Below are 8,231 nucleotides of genomic sequence, written 5' to 3' on the forward strand. Positions count from 1 at the left end.
TAGAATGAACTAGACAGATCACTTCACCTACTCGGGCAGCCTCCTCTGCTACTCCAGGACACTTAAATGTAAATGTGCTGTATATATATATAGTAACTAGCTAGCTGAGGCTGCCGTATGAGGTGCCACCTGCTCAACAGATAAACACTCACACACATTCACACTCCGATTGAACCATCAACCTTCCAATTGGCAGGCTATCTCTCTACCACTGAGCCACAGCTGCCCCGCTGCACTTAGTGCAGCTAACCATCTGATCGCCACCATGCAGTCTCCATCTTGTTCCAGCACAGTTATCCATTCACGGCTACAGTCCCTGGAATGCATCAGCCTCGATCATCAGCACCCCTCATCGCTGCCAGGACTCTGTCTCCAGCTAGCCTTATTATGTTTATATTGTACAGTCATAGTCAATATTTTATCATGATCTACTGCACTGTTCAGTCCCTGCACTGTTCACTTTTTCATCATCATCACACACAGTCTACAATAGTGTCTCACCTTATCATGGTCATTGCATTTCTGTGAGTGATTTCTAATTTTTTTTTTTTATTCTTAGGAATGTGTGATACGTGTGTCTATATGTGTTTGTTGTGTTATGGTTGTCTTGCTACTGGATGCCTAAAATGTTCTTAGGGATGAATAAAGTATCTATCTATCTATCTATCTATCTATCTATCTATCTATCTATCTATCTATCTATCTATCTATCTATCTATCTATCCATCCAGCCACACAACACACCAGCTTGCCCGGTGCATAAGGTTAAAGGTGGATCCCCCAAGGCAAAAGAACAGTTTATGTCATCTGACAAAATATCCATCCACACATATAAAAATTAAGTGTCACATTCGACCTGTGTTCTCATCTATTCAGTGTTTAAAGACAATTGTTTTCATGGATTACGGGTCATGCTGCTAGTTTCTGGGCGCTTCGCCAAACTGTAACAGTGTTTGCATTCTGTCGTCGTCCCCTGTGGATGTGGAAACAATTACTGTAAATTCTACAATAGATCAGACCGGCAACATGTCATCCAGAGAAGGCTCTCGTGACCACGGACCTTTCTGGGGGAAAATAATCCCGCATCCCTAACCCTAACCGTGTAAGCAGCAAAGCGCAGAACTTCTAGTTTAAACAAACTTTCTATTTGTAACGCTATGCTGAAAAGTTGCTGTGTAATTAGTGGTTGCACCAACAATAAAGCAAATAACGATCTCTGATTTATTCCCCTGCCATGTCCAAAAAAAGATCTCGACAGAAGAGCTTTTTGGCTCCAAGAATAAAAAAAGGGATTAGCTTTAGCTGAAGGGACTGGGACACAAAGCAGAGATGCAGCCTGGCGGCTAGCCTCCAGTCACTACAGCCACCTGTCAATCAACGTGATCACGCCCTTAATTATGCAGAACTTTAAAGCTATGTTGCATAGTCTCCCCCCTGAGGAATTCAAAGTAATGACAGCTAAACTCTCTCAACTAAAGACTCTTTATGAGAAGTAATTATCTTCACTCAACTTTCTGCGCGTGAAAATCACAGGATGACACCCTTTTCTTAACATAGCCATACTGAGAAATACTGAGAGAGTTGTGTGGAGTCTTTGTTAGCTTTGTAGCAACTCATTTGGCAATGGCTTGAATGTTACGGATGTTCCTTAATGTTAAAAAGTTATGCACTAAAGCTTTAAGGCTGAATATAATTTAATCGAGTGAGAACTCCACCCTAACAGTTGTAGTGAAGGGGTTAGTAAGTTATAGACACCAAAACCATGTTTTGTACTTGGCTGTAAACATGTTAAATCCTGCAGTAAAGTTGGTTATTTTAACATGGTGGGTCTTTGTGGACTTACTCAGTTTTGGAGCCAGCCTTGAAGGGTAACTACAGGTTTTTTTTCAACCTGGACCCTACTTTCCTATGTTTTTGTGCCTTAGTGACTGATGGGAACAACAATCTTTGACATCGGTCCAGTATTAAGCAAGAAGCGGGGAAACAAGCTACATTGTGAGTTAATAGGGTGATTGTCCAGCATGTATTTACCTTCACAAAAGTGCTAATTTTTGCCACTGACCGGCTCAGATTAATATTCTTAGTGTCTGACAACATTATGAAAAGGATTTCTAAGGAGGTCCAAGGTGAAGAGGGTAGTTACTCTTTAACCCTCGGGTTGTCTTCCCGTCAAAATTGAAAATCGACACTTTTGTTGACGCTTTTTATCAATGTTTTTAACTTCTTCTTTTACAGCTGTTTTTGGAATTTATGGTCAATGAACCTCATTTTTAGGAATTTATACCAAATGTTTGAGTTAGAAAAGCAGAAAAAAGGAATTGTTTAGACTAAAATTAAAGGAATGGGTGTTGATGGATAATCACAGACTGGAACGTGTCAACTTTTACTCAATACTTCAAAACCATTTCATTTTTTTTTTCAAATGCTGTAAAATTGCATAAGACCCACCAGTATTGTAGAGATTTGTACTTGTCAAAGAGTGTTGTGTGGAATCAATCATTTTATTTTGGGGAAAACAGGTCAGTTTGACCCAAAGACAACATTAAGGTAAAATGGCCACTCAATGAACTACAGTTTTTTGCAGTTGGCTTCATTTTTCAGCACCTGTGGTTGCCGCCTGATAAAGATATAGTGAAGTAATAATGTCCTGAGCTGAGAACGAACATGCGCTCCCTCTGTGTGTGTTGAAATCCAAACTTATCTATTCTTCGTCTGGATAGCCGTTCCATGTTGCCGTAATTTCACGTAAAGAGAAACATCTGTGAGAGCTGCATGTAGGCGATCCCAGCCCGCTGTTTTTAGGTACACCCCCATTAACATAATTCAGTGTTAATTTTAGCTCAATATTTCTTGGTTCATTTAGGATCCTCAATGCAGCAGCTATTCTTCCCGAGGTCCTTAAAGTAAAGTGAATAAAGGTGATGTTTCCCGGAGTATGTCCATCTGACTTAATGGAGCAGTTTACACATTGTTATGACTGTTTATTTATTAAATTGGGGTTCAACTGAACGAAACATGACAACAGTTTAGCAGGTCCTCACTAATGCAGTATATAAAAGGTCTGGTAGGTGGTAAAGATAATCAGTGTCTAAATAATGAAATGCTTACCTCAACCACCACAACCAGAGCCATACCCAGGGTCATAATGATACATTAATTTATTGCAATTCATTTATAAACCCCTGGATTTTAATAGCTCATATGTGTTTCCACCAAGATTTCTGCTTTTGCATGCACGCACATGCATGCACATTCAAAATATAACTTATACCATCTGTGTTCACTGACATTTGGAGAATGCTTGTACTATTAAGAGGATAAACTCAATTTATTGAGAATAAAGTCACTGTTAGGGTTTTGCATTTTGTTCTGTTTCCTGTTTTATTGTGGTAGTCTGTGTCTCTGTCTTCCCTTGTCTTGTTTTACTTCCCGCCTGGTGTTTTCCCTCCTTTGTGATTGTCTGCCCCACCCTGATGTGTTTCACCTGTTGCTGATCCTCGTGTCACCTGTCCATTGTTTCACATACATACAGTACATACACACACATATATACATACACACGTGGACTTATATTAATCCCTGTTCACTTTATCACTTTAACACTGGACTCAACATTGACACTTTGATAATAATTTATGGTCTTTTTTGTCTTTATTTGACGAATGTTCTTATTGTTATTATTATTATTATTATTATTACTTATATACTTGTATATACTTGTTATTTTTATGTCTTTATACTGTCTTTTTTATCTATTTTTTTTTTCTTGCTAAAACTGCTGCTGAAATTTTCAATTTCCTCGCGGGAGTCATCCCAAAAGGATCAATAAAGAGAAGTCTAGACTTAGACTTAGACTTAAAATTAGACTTACCTTTGTTAATCCCTTTGGGATGACTCCCGCAAGGAAATTAAAGTTACGTTCTTTTTGGCCTTTTTTTTCCACACGCTTTTGCAATAAAACTTTAGAAAAACTACAACACCACACCAGATAAAGCTAGACCGGAAACAAGACAACACGCACGCCACACACACGCCGTTTGGGCTTGCGAGCCGGCCAAAGAGTAGTAACGTTAGGTTTTGAGTTGTTGGCGAGCGAGAGACTCCGAAATGGATGCCGATAAGATTCTGGATGGAAAGCTTACTTTTTAAAAGTTGCCAAATGTTCCACTGACAAGACCAAAGTGATGTGTGTGTGTTTTGTCGCTGTGAACTGAGCGATAATCGCAGCACGTCCAGTTGGAAATACCACCTGATGGACAAGCACACAGCTGATGCCAATTCCCCCCCCTTGTCAAAGTATTTTTGTCACCCTTTTATTGATGAACAGTGTTACATTGTGAGAGATTATTTGCTCTAAGTGAGAATGTTAGTGTGAAATTGAACACTACAGTAGGCTATATGCCAATGTTGTTTTCAATTTTAAAAAAAAGACTTTGCACAGAGCGAGCCAATCCACTTCACCATGTTAAGAGCATTAAAATAAAGAGAGAGAAAAAATAATGGGACAAAAAGAAATCAAGGGACAGTTGGAATAGATTTAAAAAAAAAGTGTGATTAATTGCGAGTTAACTAGAATAGAATGCCTTTATTGTCATTCTACACAAGCGCAGTACCTGTGCAATGAGATTGAAGCAACCCCATTACAGTGTTGACACGAACTATAAAAATAAAAAAATATAAAGCATAAAGTGTAGGTAGGCAGTCGAGTCCTGAGAGCAACTACATACATATGTAAAATAGCTTTGTGTACACATTGTGTGAAAAGTAGTTAGGTATTAACAGCAAATAAATAAATACTGCACTGTAATGAAATGAAATGGTTAAATAATAAATATTGCACTGTTTGAAATTGCACAGAATTCCAGTGTCCTTTTAGGTATTATGTGACATAGTGTCAACTATGACATTAATGCGATTAATCACGATTTTAAATATTTCAATCGTTTGACAGCACAAGCAGAAACAGCAGCATTTGCAAACAACTGGCTGGCACTACGCCATCTGGGGACTGGGAGCAGCAGCCTCATTGCATCATCACATGTAAGACCACAGTGAGTCTGCGCAGACTACTTTTCCTGTAGCTCCACCCGAGATGAGCTACGTAGGCTACATCGGAGTACAGAAAGTCCTAAACAACCGTTACATTTTATAGTTGCACAACACATACTACACTTGCAAGGCAATATGTTAGCTCAATTTATCAGTTATAAAATGACCATTCATGTGTACTATGTCATGTTTTATCTAATTTATTATTTTTGATCTAAGTATCTTATATTTGCTGTGTTAAATGTCTATGTCTGCCGGTGTTGAATCACTAGTAAACAGACTCTGCATGTGTGTACGTGATGCTGGTGTTCATCAGTCTTTATTTTATTGCTGTCTGGTTTCTATCAGGGTTTTATTCCAGGTGAACAGTGGTGGTTTCTCCTGCTCTCTCTGTCTCTATTACTTTGACAGCAGTGCCTCCCCATGGCTGCATGGCAGTCTTGTTTAAGGAAGTACTTGAAAGCAATACTTGGATATATTACCTTGCTTTATCTATTTTATTTTATATATCGCTGATATTTTTGAACTTGTTTTCAATTGCTCTTTATGTCTGGCACATATTGCAGAATTGACAATAACGTTGACTTGACATAGGTCTTTGGCCCAGAATGCAGCGGCGGTGCCCTTTCAAAATAATAGAACTTGTTTTGGTGAACATTTGCACGTAGGGAGGCGAACAGGGCTTTAGTCGAAATTCTGTGTTAATTTTGCACGTGTCTCCAGATGTGCCCACGTTCTAATTAGAAGAGCTAATTCCACATTAAAATTCATCCAAGCTTTGTCTTTTTGTTTGGGTGTTTTAATGCCTCTAGGTTTGCAAATATACTGCGTCATTAACGGTCATGATAACCGGGGCAGAAAAGGATGTATAATATGGCACTACAGAATCCTCCTGACACACATTATGTAGAAAACAAAAAGGCAACAAATTAATTTCACAGAGCAACAAAACAGATTCTTAGATCAGATTCTGTGCCCATGTTTGGTTCACATGAGCAGCAGCTCATGTGAACCAAACGCTAGTTAATTTTTCATTGCTTGAGACCAGTTTTCAAAACTCTACACACTTAGGCCATGACTTTATCCACAATGGGCACAACACTGTGGCTTTACGGCACTTGTTAACAAACTGCTGTCACAACCACACATTCAAGACTATCAAACACTGCTGATTGCAATTTTAACTGAAAGACTAAGCCGTTGTCTTGTTTTAGAATTGTTAGTGAACACCTTCTATACAGTATACAGGGAAAGCTCAGAAAGGTTTTCTGGAAATAAAGAAACACCAAATAAGAACGAAACAGTTACACGTTGTACCGTTACACAGCAAACAGGTAGAAGAGCAAAGACACCAATATGTCCAGGTAAGATATCTGAGGTTGCATAGACAGTTTAAAAAATGGGAAAACACTTCCTTTACTATAGTAAAACTGTGCGCTTACTGCTTTTCACAAAGTAATGGAGGTGTAAGCAATGGTAAAAATTGGATCATTCATTTAGTGTATAAATGATCCAGGCTCATGGCAAGAGAAGACATCCAATGCGTTGATAAAAAACTGGTAAAACTTCTAAATTATTACGTACCTTTCAGTTTGTAAACTTTCCAGTAATTACATACAAAATAAAAATGTATTAACATAATGTAGGTAAGCAAACTGAGGATTTTCATTTATCCTTGTGTACCTTGGTTACTGGTATAACATAAAAATCAAATCAAATACTTTTACTCTTTTCTTGAAGAAAATATTGATTGGGTAAAGTCACTTAAATTATTCAAACTGTAAAGACAAGAAGTTAGTATTTTCTGTCTTGGTGTTTGATGCTAGTGTTTTTACTCTGTGTGTTCTGAGTGACAGTGTGTGTGTTATCTCAGTGAGGGTTGTTCATAGTGTGTGGTGCACTGAGCCTGTTTTGAGACGTGTGTTAAGAGTTGTGTTGCTTGGAAAGAGTTTTGCATCTGAACTGTTTAGTTCAGGTGACTGCTGGTAGTGCAGACTGTAGTTATGGTTAGTTCAGGTGACTGCTGGTAGTGCAGACTGTAGTTAGGTTAGTTCAGGTGACTGTGGTGTGACAGACTGTAGTTAGGTTAGTTCAGGTGACTGTGGTAGTGCAGACTGTAGTTAGGTTAGTTCAGGTGATGCTGGTAGTGCAGACTGTAGTTAGGGTTAGTTCAGGTGACTGTTGGTGGTACAGACTGTAGTTATGGTTAGTTCAGGTGACTGCTGGTAGTGCAGACTGTAGTTAGGGTTAGTTCAGGTGACTGTTGGTGGTACAGACTGTAGTTAGGGTTAGTTCAGGTGACTGCTGGTAGTGCAGACTGTAGTTATGGTTAGTTCAGGTGACTGCTGGTAGTGCAGACTGTAGTTAGGGTTAGTTCAGGTGACTGTTGGTGGTACAGACTGTAGTTATGGTTAGTTCAGGTGACTGCTGGTAGTGCAGACTGTAGTTAGGGTTAGTTCAGGTGACTGCTGGTAGTGCAGACTGTAGTTAGGGTTAGTTCAGGTGACTGTTGGTGGTACAGACTGTAGTTAGGGTTAGTTCAGGTGACTGCTGGTAGTGCAGACTGTAGTTAAAAAAAAAAGACAAACCAAGAGATGCCAAATGAGCCAAAACAACCACAAAACACCAAAGAAAACAAAAATGACCAAAAAGAGATAAAATCAAAGAGAAAAATGTATGGGAAAATTGCATAAAAAAAAAAAAATGAAAACACATTTTCTTGAGGAAGGATGCCTGATACGCACAAAGCTAGGGGAAACACTGCTACTGCTGGGACTCCTGGAGCGACTGCCTTCACGGACACTGCAACCAGCAGAGGGGATGGAACAGAACCGAGGAAGAGAGAGGGATACAATCAAAATTGACATGATCAATCAATAAAACTTTATTTAAAAATCATCTTAAACATAGTCTCAGTGCCCTTTACAATACAGAAAATTCCAAAATGACTTTTTAAGATTCTTTTTTGGGGCTTTGAGGAGAGAGAGAGAGAGAGAGAGAGAGAGCGAGAGAGAGAGAGAGAGAGAGAGAGAGAGAGAGAGAGAGAGTTGGAGATGACACGCAGCAAAGGGCCACAGGTCGGACTCGAACACCGGTAGCTGCAAATCTGATGCGACTAAGGGGAACTATCACGGATGCACTTTCCTTCCATATTTAGACATAAACAAAAAAAAGGCTCATTA

Source organism: Etheostoma spectabile, chromosome 9, assembly GCF_008692095.1.
Source record: "Etheostoma spectabile isolate EspeVRDwgs_2016 chromosome 9, UIUC_Espe_1.0, whole genome shotgun sequence".
NCBI lineage: Eukaryota > Metazoa > Chordata > Actinopteri > Perciformes > Percidae > Etheostoma > Etheostoma spectabile.